This window comes from Siniperca chuatsi, linkage group LG1 (genome assembly GCF_020085105.1).
Source record: "Siniperca chuatsi isolate FFG_IHB_CAS linkage group LG1, ASM2008510v1, whole genome shotgun sequence".
NCBI lineage: Eukaryota > Metazoa > Chordata > Actinopteri > Centrarchiformes > Sinipercidae > Siniperca > Siniperca chuatsi.
In genome coordinates, this window is record NC_058042.1 from 22,026,224 (window position 1) to 22,042,855 (window position 16,632).

General features: G+C 39.6%; 1 protein-coding gene across 5 annotated transcripts in view; it reads right to left on the reverse strand.

The window, feature by feature from the left end:
* LOC122877636 (frizzled-3-like) overlaps window positions 1-16,632 on the reverse strand; it is a 31,102-nt gene that overhangs the window by 10,731 nt on the left and 3,739 nt on the right. The window lies entirely within an intron of this gene.

Sequence of the window (16,632 nt, forward strand, 5' to 3'; positions counted from 1 at the left end):
AGGACAAGCACCCTTTGTAATTCCTTTAAAAAATACTGCTGACATATCTCTCAACAGATACTCTAAGTGGGGATTCTGTGTGAGCTCATTTATCTTTTATTCTATATTTTATTTAAAAAACAGAGGCAACGATCAATTGTCAGAGGCACTCAAGCAGTGTGGCCAGTACTGCAACACCTCTTTTCTGTTAATGAAGTTTAGCTGGTGGCTACTTCTGCCCATGCTGACAGGTGAATTATTCATCAATTTGTTCCAAAGAAAAACCTGGTGGCCCATAGAAATTAAATTAGGACTTCAATACTGAAAACGTACAGTACGACATTTGAAAATACAGTATGTCCTGAGATTTGTGAATGTGTACACAGATTTAAAACAGTGTGAGTAGCTCACTACAATGTTTTAATAAGAATAAGTACCAACAGACAGAGACTTAAAGTCTTACTTTTAATTTGGAGTATTATAAGTGAACTGCTCAGACTCACAGCTTAAACAAACATTTGCATCACTTTCTGCTTTTCTGCAATATGCACACCCAATATATTCAACATTTTACTGATGTGCTCATACATCAGCCACTGCCAGCAACATTATGTGCACTGTGTGCTGTGAGGGTTATGAGTGCAAAGTGACCTGCATCTATTCAGCTATTTAATAGTTCATATCATCTGGCTGCACTAAAGCTCGAGTTTTCAATGCAGCTTTTACAGAGATAACAGAGAAATCAGAGCAGAACCATGACAGCAATGAATAGAGACTAGAGAAATGAAACAGAACACTGCACCAGTGTGTGTTTGTGTGTGTGTGTATATAAAATATGTGTACATGTGACACAAAACAGTGTACTTACATTGATTACTTGCTGCAAAAGCTACAGTATATGCTTATAGATTGTATAAGTGCATTTATGCAAATGCCCATGCATCAGTGAATGTGTGTGTGTTTAATGCATGTTTTTGTGTGGACTCAGGCTTTGTGAGTATGTTTTGATCGTTCTCAATTGCTGTGTTCTAGATCTGCACATTGGAGGGATGTTTCACCAGTAAATGGGTGCAGCGGAGCATGAGCTGTGTGACATAGTTTTGAGCATTGCCCAGAAACACATGTAAGCACGCACGCACACGCACACACACACACTCACTCAGCTTCATTCAATAATTCACACATTTTACAACCCATGTTTTTCTTCCTAGTTTATGAACACACAAGCTTCACTGTATAGGGAATCTGGGCACATGGGCTTTCACTGTGGACTAAACCTCATAGTTAAGTAGACAGGCAATTAAATATGTTATGTGTAGACGGGATAGTAAATGAATGAGCTGTATTCCTAAAATAACTTAACTGTTTAATAACTTCATTAAACATTCAGCTCTCATTTTGAAAAAAAGGAGAGTTAGTTATTGGTTAATCTCTAAGTGCAGGAGAAGATGATATTTCACAGTTCAGATGTAATTCCGCTTGCCCTGCAATTGAACCACAACATTCTGAATATATAATTATGTTTGGCTGTTAAATACTGACTCATGAGCACTATCCTGTAATATACAGTGAAGAAATGGCGGGAAAGTGGTGCTGCTTTCTTAACAACTTTCACTGATATGCCTTAGTAGCCAATTGTACAGGACTGTGCCTGATTATAGGGCTGATCATATTTGAACATCCTGATGGCCAGGCCAAATGCTAACCAATCCTATCAAATACATGTTTCATATTTATACCTGAAACGATGGGGTGTGTAGGGATCTAACATTCAGTAAAGAGTGGAGAACACCAGAAGCCAATGAAATCCCAGATTTTAGTCATGCTTTTTATGAATAGTAATGCAAACCAGTTAAAGCCCTGTGAAATGTGAGGCAAAAAAAACTTACTTGCCCAGCTACAATTACTATTAAATTTTTCTGAGGAAGCCTCCTCTGTGCCAGCTCTCAGTGAGATGCCCACAGTGACAGTACCTCTATAGTCTCAGCTTGCACAAATATAGTTGTTGTCTTTTTGTTTATTTTGAGTGGCTATTAATGCATGTTACATATACACTCAGCGGTCAAGTCTAATGCAATCCAATACCACTGTTCTGCAATAAAGTCTACTTTTATGATGCCTATAATCCGTTTTTTTGGGACACTTTCATAGAGGTGTTAATTAATTGATATGTTTTAGCACTGAGGTCATAGTTAGTGGTAGTGATGTACTGAACTGCATTATATTGAGAGGTGTTTCGAATACCCTGCACCCCCTCATATATGTCAATGGGAATGACAAAAATTAGAAACACCTCCCAATATAATGTAGTCCAGAACAACACCACCTTTAATTGAATTTACACATTTGCAACAATGTCACCAAAAATTGAATATTACAAACTTTGTGAATGTAGACTTTATGGCAGAGCTGAGTTATTGAATTGCAGTGTCTGCAGTGGCTACCATTACATTACAGGTACTGATGTCAGTTATATGTGACATTGTCTCAGTTACATCTATGTGTGAAACACTCCATCCTAGACTTGATAGTGTAGCATGAGCAAAATTAAGAGACAACACTATCAATGAAATCTGTTATCATGTTTCCAATGCAAAGAGTATTTAACATCAATTAGGATCTGAAAGTCTTCTGTTTGTCCTCAACAAAAACTGACATGGGCATCACTCTGAAAAATGATCTCTCTGTCCCTGTCCGTCCACCTCTCTCACTCATACTTCTGGTATGAGCCTGAGGCAACTCTTAACCGAGTGGTAGTTGCTTTCTGCATGAGTGTGTCTCACTGCCCAGCAGAATGGGGCCTTTCTTCATGTCTACTCATACTAACTCTACAGCAAATATGTGCGTGACTCCCATTTTGTGTGTCCCCATTCTGCCCATTTATCCCGAGCATGTTGGGTTACGCGTGTGTATATGTGTGTGTGTTTCATTGCGCTTATATTCTGTGTATGTCCCAGTTGTTGTGTTTTCCAGTGTGTGAGTGTGCAAGGCTTGTGTGCGTGCACAAGTCGACGCATGTGTGCAGATATCTGTGTGCAATTATTCTGACGGACAGGGCAATTGCCCCCCATCTCCCACCACAAAGAGAATATTGATATTAAGTGGCCTAACTGTGCCACCCAAAGAGAGAGGAGGGGGGTGGCAATCAGCTTTCCATGGAGGACAACTAGAGTGAATTGTCTGGCATTTTGTAGTTAGTTGTGATGGAAGAGCAGGGAAAGGAAAGTGGAAAAGCACACAAAACCTGGCCTGAGGGTGCAGACTGTTACTAAAAGATGGAAAGATGTAGAAGAAGGATATAAGGATGGGGATAAGAGGATACAAGGGAAAGAGGAAATGTAGTGCATCAGCTTCCCACAATAGATCTCTCTCTCCCTGCTTGTGTATCTCCTTCCTTCAATGTATAGTGGACTGAATACACCTACAAGTACACACTAGATCTGTGTCTTGAAAGCTCTGCAAATCTATCTCAACAAACACGAAACCAACCAGGTCCACAGTGCACGGTGAAGCTACAGTATACATGGGCTTAGCCATTATGTATGACCAAATGGAACCTCTTTATTTGTTGTGTTTTACTGGGATATAACAGATCAACAAGGTAGCTGTAGTTCATTTGAGCTTGGCTTGCATAAATCATACAAATTTACAAAACACTGCTATGAATGAACAACTTAATTTGCTGAGAAATATATAATTCCCCACATGCAAAACATAATTTCTGTACCAGCTTGCGAACCCACATGATATTACAGAGGTGCAGTCTGCAGCTGTGTGGGAAAAATATTGTGGTTCTTCACAAGTGTTTTTTTTACTTTGGCTTTACATCCCCACACATTACAAAATTTTCCAGCTACAAAATTACTGACTAAACTTTACAGTAAACAAGTTGCTCTCATTGTGAAGACAGACTGGTCATGGAGAGTGAAAATGGCAACAAAATGCAAAGGGGCATCTGACAACATGGCCAACAAATTGACATGCACAGTTAACATGCTAAATGTGAGCATGGCTACAGCTGTGCACAGCCCCTGACTGGAAACTCTGTCGAGGTTGGTCTCAAAGTAACGATGCCTTTGTGCTGTCGTCGGCACTGCTGCCTTCAAGCACAAGCCATTGTGGTGGACTACACTTACTCTGTTAAACTAAAACTTGGGTCAAAACTACGTGAGCAAAATTCAAAACTAAAAAGTATAATGAATAAAATGTAGCTGAACTAAACCTTCATAATGCAGAACATAAAATATGCAATTGTCAAAGGTCATCATGCAAACCACATGCTACCAAAACATCATGCAATGCTCCAACTTGACGTCTCCCCCAGATAGCTTTAAAATGGTATGAATGGTGGCTTGACCTCAGCCATTTGGCAACTATATTAGTGAGAACCATTTCAGAGAAACATTTTAATGTTCTCAAATTCATCCTTCAGAAGTGCCCTAATTACAGCATGAGTGCTCTTGATTCAACAGCTGTGTAGGGAACCCTTATGCACCATGAAGTACGTATTCCCAATGGTAAATTTGCACATATTCCTTACAATGTTTAGAAAAAAATCACAGCATTTACACTTGGACATATTCATTTGCGCATCAATAGTGGGCATCCAGAGATTGACAGGAAAACACGGAGAACAACAACACATTTCCATTGAACACCTACTAATAGCTATCCAGCAAAATATCAGCTTGCCCAAACCACAGCGATATGCAACTAATAGACTAGACAACAAAATACTGGTAGGTTAATAGACAATGCTGGATGAAAATCTAATTCAAAAGCAAATGAAAGATAAATATTTGTGTGTGTGTGTGATTTGGACAGGCAACTGTGAGCATTCAAAATGAGAAAAGGAATGAGAAGCAGGGTGGGTTTTTTGACACACAGGAAAATGAGAAAAAAGCCTCTGACTGGTCCACCTCTTGTTCAATAGAGGGATTAAGTTTCTTTCTCTTTACTCCCTCTCTCCAAAGAAACCCAGGGGGAGGGAGAGAGAAAGAAGGAGAAGGAGGAAAAAAAAGTAAAAAAACCAACAAAGAAAAACAGGAAGAAAGAAAGAGACATAAGATTAACAGTCACGTAATGCAAGCAAGTATGCTTTTGGGAAACAAGAGATAGATACCAATAAGTGCTGTAAAGTTGATAGCAAAAAAAAAAAGCAGTGCATACAACATAAAAAAGTACAGGGGGTGTTGCATCTGAAAATGTTTTGCACCAATGCTTTTCTGGTTGAATGAAGTGTTTCCACCCCAATGTTCCTGTTTAGTGGGTGTGTTGGGGATTAAAACCAATAAATATGGTGACAATACGACAGAGCACTGTTGCACAGCACATAAACTGCAGTCATCAGGTAGCCTGTTAGCCCGAGAAATGCTGACCAAAGCTGAAATTTTGGGAGTCACTGACCACCAACAGCCAATCACTTTTCTAAGGCTACTCTTTCCTACTGACAATGCCCCCCAGGAAAAGGATCACATCAAAACTTGGTCTCCATAATCCACAATTCCGTTCTCTCCATCCATTCTCTCTCCCTTCCTTCCTCCTTGCCTCTTGCCTCTCTCTTTGAGGTAAGAAGAGGGTGGGGTTGCATTGATCTGGATTCAGATCCAAAACAGGAAAACTAATATGGGATTTTGGGCATGTGTAATATAGTTGAGTAGTCTGCTTAGCCACTGGGGTTTGTGTGTGTGTGTGTGTGTGTGTGTGGTTTGTGTGGTGGCGGTTGTAGAAAATCCAGTTAGCCAACTCTGCAGAAACTCATACATATTGTCCAGTGTATGAGGAGGAGGAGGAGGGAGGGATGGAGGAAAAAAGGAGAAAAACTGGAGTGGAATGGAGAAAACAGTGGTGGTTTCTCTGTGGATTAGGGAGTCAAATGGATCGGAAGGAGTGTTTAGAGTGTGAGAACCTGAGACGGACACACACATACACACTTCCTGAAACTGTCACCAGCTTTGTGTTGTAGTCAGATCAAGGTGACAGGCTGTTGGGTATAAGCCTCCAAAGAAACAGCTCCTGAACTGGCAGCAATGCCTGATTCAAAAAAATGAAAATATCAAATGCACAATATCTGGTCCTGGATTTCGACATGCAGTGATGCTGTATTTTGTAATCTGTAATTTCACTGACTTTATGTTGTATTTATGATTGTTAAGTGCTCTTTATGGAGCTTTCAGTCCTCAATCATGATGCAGAAAACCACTCACACACGTTTTTAATCAGATCATCTAAACTGCTATAAAACCCAATGAAATCTATATTAAAAGTTGTGGGGTTTTTTTTAATTCAGGAAAAATTTTGTCTGGTAAGAAACAGGCAGCCTGAATGTTTTGCTAGTGTTTTTATGGGAAATGAAAGTGACTATTGACTTATCAAGTAACAAATCAGTAACCTCAATCCCTTGAACCTGCACATTAAAAGGACTAAAATGTTGATCTTTTAATGCACTGGTACATGCAATGTACCATTTTTTGCACCTCCTTCTGACAGATGAGGAGGAATTTAAAAATCAGGCTTTTTGCTACTAGACCTTTCCGAAGTCCATCTGGACACATCACCCTCACACGCTCTCTATCTCTTTTTCTTCCTCTTGTGCCATCTCTATATCACACCATAGCTCACTCTCAAATCAGTCTGTCGGGCCCTGCAGCACAAATGCTGTCAGACCAGATCAGCTCTACCTCCATTAGCTAGCTACAATATAACATCCCTCTCCACTAGCTATTACAATTATATCCTCCATTTCTCTCTACTTTTCTGCAGAAACTATAATATTACCATTTGTTTCTGCCTCTCAATCTCTCTATTTTTTCCTCCTCACACTCAAACTATTAACTGCATCCTCCTTCATTGCATCCATTCATTAGAGCCAATAACATTCTCTCTCTCTCTCTCTACAGTGTAAGAGAAGTGCATAGTTTCAGTTCACAATCACATAGCAATTACATGATCCCTCCATCTCCCTCTCATTGCACCAGCTCACATCCTATTTTCTATTTTATTCTCTAAGCGTATGACTGTTTTCTTGCTGCTGCCTCCACTTTTACTGGTTAGATTTAACCTCAAGCAACATTTTCTACTTTCTCTCTCCATAATGCACACATAATAAATGTGTTCAAATTCACACCACAAGACGCACACACATACACACACTCTCTCTGGCTACGTGCCTGCCTCTTCTCTCCTCTCACACGCTCATGAGAGACAGGCGTTGTCCATGAATAGATGAAGTGAACAGACCGCGATGCTCTCCTCCCTAATCACTAAAAAAGACAGTTAAGAAAGGCTGGGGCACCCTTCTCTCACACTCTCTCCCCTCTTTCATTCATTTGTTCATTTATCCGTGTCCATCCATCGTTCAGTCGGGAGGACCGGACAAAGCCGTTAATGGCATTCCCCTTCACGTCCACTTCCCCTCCTCCTCTCCTCCTATCTTCTTTCTCCTGTATTCATCTCTTATTTTCCTTGCCTCCCATTTACTCCTGGCAATTACGCTGACATCCACTTGTCCTCCTCCTCCACTTCTCCTTCTCCTCTTCCAACATCAGCATTCATTGACTATTTAGCAACACCATCAACATATTCTGTCTCTCCACTGTTCTCTGTATTTCCAGACTAACAAAGCTACAGTAGATCTCACAAGCTCAGTTTCCCCTACGAATTTTAAGTCTGGAAATACTCATGTGGAAATGTTTCAACCTGGTTAGATATTTACCAGCCCAATCAGCAAGCCTTTAGATGATAACACGGTGTGCTGCTTTTCTAAACTCTAAAAGGTTAATGTTATTTTTTAAGTTAAGAAGAGACTGTCAATCATCTACGATACAGTGTGAAATTACTTGAAATTATATCTTTCACCAGTTAAATCATGACAACAATGAACAAAGCAAAAATTGTGGGTTGACTTTTCCAGGCTCCTGTATGTCTCCACTTCACGCCTTATATGATGGAACAACAACAATGGAAGACTGTCTTTTCATTGGTGTGGGTGGAGAGACACATATATATTCTTCAACAACACCATATTTCTCCATGATTACACAGCTTTGACTGCTAATATTACAGATTATGCAGACTTTCTATTACTCTTATTATCTTGCAAGACAAATAGCACTTGAGTATGAATCTCCTATTTCCTCTCTTTCCTTTTTATTACCAGTCCTTTCCCTCCTCCTCCTCTCCTTGGTTTAGTCCAGAACATGCACTCATCATCCAATTTCCCTTCCCTCCCCTGTCTGTGTCTCTCCATTCCTCCCCTTCCTTCTTTGCCTATTTAACTACCATGGCAACAGGTGATGTGGTGGCTCTCACAGGGACATGTCTCTGGGCAAAGCACATGCGTGTGCGCAGACACACACATGCACCCACAAGCACATTGTGGTAGGACTCCTTTAATGGGTGAAACCATCCAAAAAGTAGAGCAAACAAGCTCGCACAAAGAGCGACACAGAGAAAGTGTGAAAGTGAGAGTAAAAGAAAGTGAGAGGCGTAGGAGAGAGGGTCAAATGAAATGATAGAGATGTAGATGGGGAGCCAAGAGTGTGACAATGGAGCTGAATCAGATAGCACCCACACACGTCCTAACACCTTCCCAGCAGCCTGTGCATATCCATCTGCTTACCACTTACATATATGCTCTGTTACAGTCAGACGAAAACCCGCTATTTCTAGCATTTGAGGAATCAAGGATTAGTGTTTAGCAAACTGATGCATACAGAATCATTAAATTTGAAACTATAAAACATATTATCTTAATAATACATTCTTCAGTTTCCTGGTGAATATCCTTCCTCAAATTGAAAAACAACAAAAAAAAACAAAACAAAACATAAGCTTTGTAATTGTATATTATACGTATTTGGCCCTCTACTCCGTTAATATGCTATTAGTGTGTAGTGTATCTCCTCCTGTGTTGATAACATTAAACCATCACTAAAAAATATGAATAATAATGACAATATAAAAAGGTGCAGCCATGTTGATAACAGAGCAGATGCATCAATGATCAAGAGACAGTGCATGCACAGTGTAGAGTTGAGGTGAAATACACATAAATCACTAACAGATTCTGGAAGTTGGAGAGGAGGGCGACTTGGACTAACTGGGTGATTTACAGAGTGAGTGGGGTGCTGGGGTTGGGCCAGTGTTGGGAGGAATAGATAGGAAATAAATGTACATAAGCAGAAGTGCACCACATGCAGTAGACCAACTCACTGCCTGCTAACCAGTGAACATATTCTTCCATTTTACCAAACTACGGAGAAATTGTTAAAAATGTGCACATAAAGCAGAAACAAATTACTCGCAGACCATGCAGGGTGAGTTGTTGTCAGAGAAAGCAAAACAAGCAACCGTATTTTATAAAATCAAAACCGAACATGCCTGCAAGTTGGAATGTTTGAGAACGCAGTCTTGCTATTCTCTGTTACCACTGATTTGAACCGTTTAAAAATCCATGTGACTATATGCATTTATATGTGAGCTATTTTGGGAGAGTTGAGAGTCGCATGTGTCTCGATAAGTGCACAATTAGTAGCACTAGAGCTCTTAATGCTGACACTGGTCCTGATATGCAGTATGCTGAAAATGTTAGAGCTGCCTTGAGTTGAATGGCTTTGCGTGAGAAGGGGCTCAATGATGTGTGTGTGTGTGTGTGTTTGTGTGTATGTTGGTGTAAAGTTGGGCTTAACAGTGAGAGTTAAACATCCCTCACCAGACGTTCACACACACACACAGTTCCCAGGCTGGGTCATGGGTTCAGATTAAGACCATAAGACATGGATAACCTATATTTATGTGTATTATCAGAGCTGAACACCACGGGGCTTCACACCAAAAGAACACACAGTCCATACTATACGTCATACGTAGGGAGAGGTTTATGGAGGGATACAGAGCAGGCCAAGACATGACACAAACATCTGGAAGGTGAACAACAGATGGACTACATAAATATAAAAAGAAAGCAGAGAGAAAGATGGACCTCCACTGTCATCAATACATCACTGATATCAGGATGGGGGCGGAGGTTGGATGGAGGGACAAAATTACAAGGGTTGAACAGGTGCATGAATGGACAGCTAATGCAGACCAAAGTGCTTGACAAACTCCTTGCTATAATGATTAGTTGATTATGTGATTAGTCATAGCAATTTACAGAAAATATGTCATCAATAATTCAATATTCATCAATAGTTCCAGACAGCAACATTTTTTGCATGTCATATGTCTTTCCTGTCCGTATTCAACCCCATCACTATCTAAAAAAGCCAAAAAGATGATTAAAAAATTAATAATTTAAGTCATTTATCAACCAAAAAGGCAACACATTCGCTGGTGCCTGCTTCTCAAACATGAGGATTTGCTGCTTTTTCCCTGTTTTATATCATTATAATTCAAATATCTAATACCTTTTTGGTTTTGGACTGTTGGTCCAAGGAATTTGAAGATTTCACATTGGGCTCTAAGGAAGAGTGATAGGCATTTTCATTATTGTTAGACATTTTCTAGTTTTAACGATTAACCTATTAACTGGGTAAAGAATGGTTGCAAATAATTGTGAGTTGCAGCCCCAGTATATTTCAAAATATATTAAAGATGACAAAACCATTTGATAAAGAAGAAATGGTACAGAATGGATTTGTGTTTTCTGACGTGCCGCAGTTACATCTGTAGCATGCTGGTGATGCATACAACTGTATATTGTCCCAGCACACTAAGAAGGATGTTACTGGGTTGGGGAATTCAAGCTGCATATACCACTGCTTCATATTTTCATGGAAACCTGTGGTACTATATTTACAGTGGGCTACAGAGCAGTATTTGAGCAATGGCAAATCGCTCCAATCTTTCTTCAAATCTCTCTTTACTTGGCACTGCGAGGCTGGATAAGCAGTAGTGGCAGCTATGCTGATGGGAACAGTCTGCCAAAAAACAGCACCAGGCAGTGCCTTTGTTCTGCGCATAAATAAATGATTGCTTCATTTGGGCTGGCAGCTTCAATAGACTCTGTTGGAATAAGCAGGATAATCAAGAGTTCGACTGAAATAAACAGGAACTTTTAAACTGAATGAGGACCTGTCTGTCTCTACCGGGTTGAATAGGGTAATCAGCCTCTTCAGATGCACTGAACACCATGAATACACACACACACACACACACACACACACATAAAACGCAGCACTAACACAACCAAGCCATCACACACTCACAAAAACACACCTCTATAAAAGCTAATTCTCTTTTTCGTATTCACACACACAAAGAAAAAAAAAAACCACAACAGACCACACTTAAGCACAACAAGCCTCAAACTCTCCAGATTTGGCACACACAAACTCTCACTGTTGTGGGGACCTGGTGGCCCCGGGGTGGCCCTTTTTAAACCGAGCAGTCTCATTTTGAAGGACAGGACCCCATGCTGAGAGAAACACAAACACCGGAGACAGTAGGGTCTAAAGACTTTACACAACCTGTCACTCTGTCAGTATTTCCCTCTGCTTAGTCTCTGACATTCTCTTTCTGTTTAACTGCCCCACACATTTTCTTCTTTTAACACTTCCCTCCTGTTCTTTTTGTGTCTCACCGATTCATTTATCTATCTCTGCAACTTATAAATACCAGCAGCATCTTTCTTAACCAAAGTTCAATTAATTAAATTATTCTCTCAGTATGATAAACATATAAAGTGAGCTAAAGATTGTATTATTTCCATTAAAAAAATCAAGCAAAGAAAATGGGTATTTTGATGGTTGGCAAGTATTTTACTAATAGTATATTAAAAAAATCTACTCCCTTCAGCCCTCCTTTTCTGGAGTAGGTGGAGTTATGAAACACGGGTGGTCTGGCGGGATAAGAAAAGCTCTTAAGAGTCTTTTCACAGTAATTAAGTATGCAACTGCCTGCCTTTCAATTCATCATATTCCATTACATTGTTGTTTTTTGAACTATGACTTGGGGCTCACAACAGGCAATATGAGTGCAGTAATGTGTCTTAATAAGACCATAGCCAAATATGAGAAATACATTATTATACAAGTCTTGGAAGTCAATTTTAAGAGGTCCACATGGCATCACTAAAGAGAAACCACATAAGAGACTGTAATTGTGAACCCCCTGCAATCTAATGAGAATTCCTACTGTTGTTAGACATTTTTAAAAAAGGAGTTCAGAAGCTTTTTTTCCCCCTCACCAAAAACCACCTATTAGTGAAAAACCTGAAGAGAGAAAGCACCACCTGGGTTTAATAATCTCAATGGGGCAATATATAATTTCAATGGGGCGTCATATTCTTCCAATTTACCATATAAGCATCACATTACTGTCAAATGGCTACTTGTGCATGTAACCAGAAACCTGCTCAATGAAGGGAGAATGCTTGACTGTTTACACGTTATCTTTTTATTATTTTATTGAGGTTACTGCCACCTTTATGCAGTAACTTGATTTCCTAAACATATGTAAAGAACAAACCTGGTTTCATTATTCGAGGTAAGAGATTAAGAGAAACACAGTGAATATAGCTTTCTGTTGACACCTTGTTTCTTGGCCATGTATACATGTAACTGAGTTTTTGTGACAGCAGTGTGGTAGAAGGGAAGAAAACATAACTACATGTAGCGGTGCATCCTTGTTAATTAAAACACTGAGACACTGATAGTAAATTAAATAAGTATTTTGAATTTCTGCTTTTTGATTTGGTATCGATAGTAGAGAGAGCCAGGAAAGGCAGGGGAGAGAGAGGGGATGAGATACAGCAAAGGGGCCCGGGCTGGATTCAAACCCAGACCGCTGCAGTAAGGACTCAGCCTTGATATGTGGTACGCACTCTACCAAGTAAGCTGAAACAAGTAAGTCTAAATAAGCTGGTTTCCATAGCTGACAGTAGACTGTAAATTTCAGACGCATGCATACAGTGAGGAAAAACTGTGTGACCTCTTATTATAGAGCCTGTTCTCTCACTAAACTGTCAGCATTGCTTTAAAAATGTAGGAATCAGTAGGGGAAAATGTGATTACTGATCAGCTGCATACAAAAGGTGGGTTTTATAGTAATCAGGTAAATGGACTCACAAATTCCTGGCCTAGACTAGATTTCTCCCAATAACCTGATTTTGTAGTGGGCATGTACATGTAGAGACAGCTCTAGTTCCCTTCATTCAGAGCTAGGGTTGCTGTCTATTTGCTTTACAAACAGTGTGTTCTATTGTAGCACAAATGAGCCTTTCTCTAACTGACCGTTAGACCAGGCGCTCTCTAATCTCTTTCACTCCAGGATCCAAATGACAAAGATTGTGCCAGAATTGTCCAGACAAACTCAGTGAGGTTATAACTACAGCACCGAATATCCTTCTGTTGTGTAGTTTGTTTGTTTTATAAATTCAGATTTTTTTTGTGCCATGGCCTGAAGGAAAAAAACAACAGAAAACAGAATCATTATCAAGTTATTATAATGCAATAAGGTGTTATAATACACAGTAATACTGTATAATGCAATGCAAAATAACAGCAGAAATTTTGACTTGTCATTGTAGGAAAAGCACAGGTATTACTAATAACATTAACAATACTCTGTTTTATTCAAGTGTCCCAGTAAGCCGTGACAGTGAGCCAGCATGCACAATACCAGGACCATGAAACAGCTAAGTGGAATTCAGCCATAATTAATTTTACTATTTACACCTGTGCTTTTCCTACTGTGATATGTCAAAATGTGGTCTGTGAAAAGGGCCTATAATATCACAGCTCATATATAAAATAAAAAAATAGACATACGCTCCACAAACTCCAGAACAACTGTATTGCACACACTGTATTAGATTGTTCAGGTGTTTGTGTTTTGTTTGTCAGTAACAGAGACTCAAGACGTGAAAGAATGGGAATGATTTCATATGAAAAAAACAACAACAAACAAATAGAAAAATGGAGAATTTAGGGCTTTGACTCAACTGATTTGGAAGAACGTAGAACCAAGGCCCAGACTATGTTGTTATTTTTGCCTTATTGATTTAAATGATTGAATCTATTTAATTGAACCTCATTCAGTCAGGAGAAATAACTTAGATGGTAAATGTCAGAGAATGCCTGATATCTCACCTACATTACACCAACAAAGACTCCAGTGCAGAAAGCCAAATATCTACCCATTAACTCAGGGGGAAACTCAAGCCAAGGCCAAGCAGACATCTGGCTCCAGAGGCCTCAGGCACGACAACTCTTGCATGATGCGTGCCTATTTATTTATTTATATATTTAACAAAAGGACAATAATGGGCACGATGAGCTGTTTTGTTTGAAGGCATGGTGCACCCATAAAAACATGCTCTCTTTCATGCCATCTTTCTTTGTCTGTGACTGCACCAGAATCTCAAAACATACATAAACAGACATTTTTTCATTAATTTGTATCTCAATTAAATTATTATATGCTGAGTGTGTTTCTTTAAATCTTGCAGACAAATAGTGTCTTAGGAGGCATCAGGCCATATGTCATTCTAATATAAACTCTGAATATGTAATTTTAGGGGTGAAAAAATGCTTTAGAAAATAATAAAGAACTTGACATTAGGTTCAAGCCATGTGATCAGTTCTTGTCTCTTAGTGAAGACACACAATCCCAATGATGTCATATGTCTAAATCTCTGTGTCTAACAGGCGTAAACCTGAAACAATGTCACAACCTACGGCACATCCTCTGGGAACCATAACATGCTGTGGCAGATGGACAGTACAGGCCATATTCCTAAGTGACATGCAGACACAAAAGCATGCAAGTGTGCGGGCACGCAAGAACGAACGCACGCACACACACATATTCCCAAAGAAATCATTTCACTAGTCACACAATCTCCCTTTCTAAATGAATCTCCCTTGTCTTCCACTTCCCCCTCTTATGTTTCAGTCTCTCTCACCCTCTTCCCTCAAGTTTAATTGACTATTGTGGCAGATGGGGTGGCGGTTGGTCTGTGGGAATCAATGTCTTTATTGTGGGACTGAGAGAGAGATTAGCAGCTAGTTAGCACTAGTGAGAGATGACAGCTGGCCCCATTAACCTCCCCTGTCACTCACTCACTCACACACACACACACACACACACACACACACACACACACACAGAGGAAGTAGTAGTTTTCAGTTAGCCCTTAGCCAGGCTCAGCAGTTACACACAGGAGCAATACTGCTCTGTACTTTATGCCTGTCACCTGTCAGACACAAAATAAATGTGGCCTAGTATGTTATTCATGCACACACACACTTGGGGATAATCCATTATTGGCTTAGCTTGACATCTAAAAAGGATGAAGGAGAAAAGGCAATATTTCCAACTCAGTCAAAACTGAGGACTCACCGAAGGCACATCTCCACACTATACAAAATAGAGAGAGGTATAAAAAAGTTTTTGAATCAAGGGCTTGAATATGTCTCAACATATGACTTGAAGATAACTCACAACAAAACTAAAAGTAACATGCCAGCTCACTAGAATGATCTATCTACTTTGCATGAAAGCCAAGACACGAAAGCTTTGCTACTGAGGCAGAGCAAACATTCATCATGTGATATGACCCAAAAAGTGACTACAACAGCTGCTGACAATGGCTCCAGTTTCATTAAGGCATCTGAAATACTTCACGCTCATTTGGCAGCAGTTGTTTATTTTACATTTTGTTACAAGTAAAATTCCCCAAAACACACACACAGACACAAACACAAATTGATGTTTCTGAAACACTCATCATCTCAACTGTCACTTGGTAAAAGACTTTGGTATTTCATCAAAGCCATCCTCTATTGTAGGGCATCTTTGAAACCAGAACAGGTTCCATCAGGCTGATCTTTTTTAAAATCTGATCGTATGCAAGGATTTCATACATCTGTTAATTCAACTGAAATGTTAGCTTTCTGTCTAAAAGTAAAGAATGTAAAAGCCAAATCATCATTAAATCTTATATTCTATATACTTTACATATGACACACAAGTTGGTATAATGCAGCCACTGTCGCATGAGAAATATTATTACATTTCCTCCAGGACTACCATGCCTGGTCAAAGCAGACCAGAGGAGGAAAACTAACAGGGCTCATGTTGCTACTCAACCATCTTGAGAAAGATGTCTCTTCCATGACTGCAGGGACTGAGGGTGTCAGTTACTTGGCTCCTTCTTCATCTGGGTCAAATCAAGTTCAACAACAGACGCTTCTTACAATCACTGACACAGTGTGTTTTGACATGACACTGGGGAATTGACTTGATTTGAATATTTGCATGGTCCTTAATGTGCTGAGTGAATCCTATGACTCAATGAGTGCTATCATCCATTCAAAACACACTGAGCAAATTCAAAATGCATGGCTATCAATCCGAAATAAAGCTGTTTTTCTTAATTCCTCTATCTTTTGAAGGAGAAAAAGAGTTTGAGTGTCTGACAGCAGTGATCCTGACAGCCTCCTGCACTGCAAATTCTGACATGAGAAAATGTTAGAAATCCCTTTCTGTGATTACATTTTCAGAGAGCAGCATAGAGGATTTTGTCTTGATCTTTTGGCTGACATTCATCTGGTTTTGACATGGGAAAATATTAACTAAACATTAACTAAAAATAAAAATACCCCAAGATTAAACATGCAACACGCACAGCCAACATTGGCCATGTCC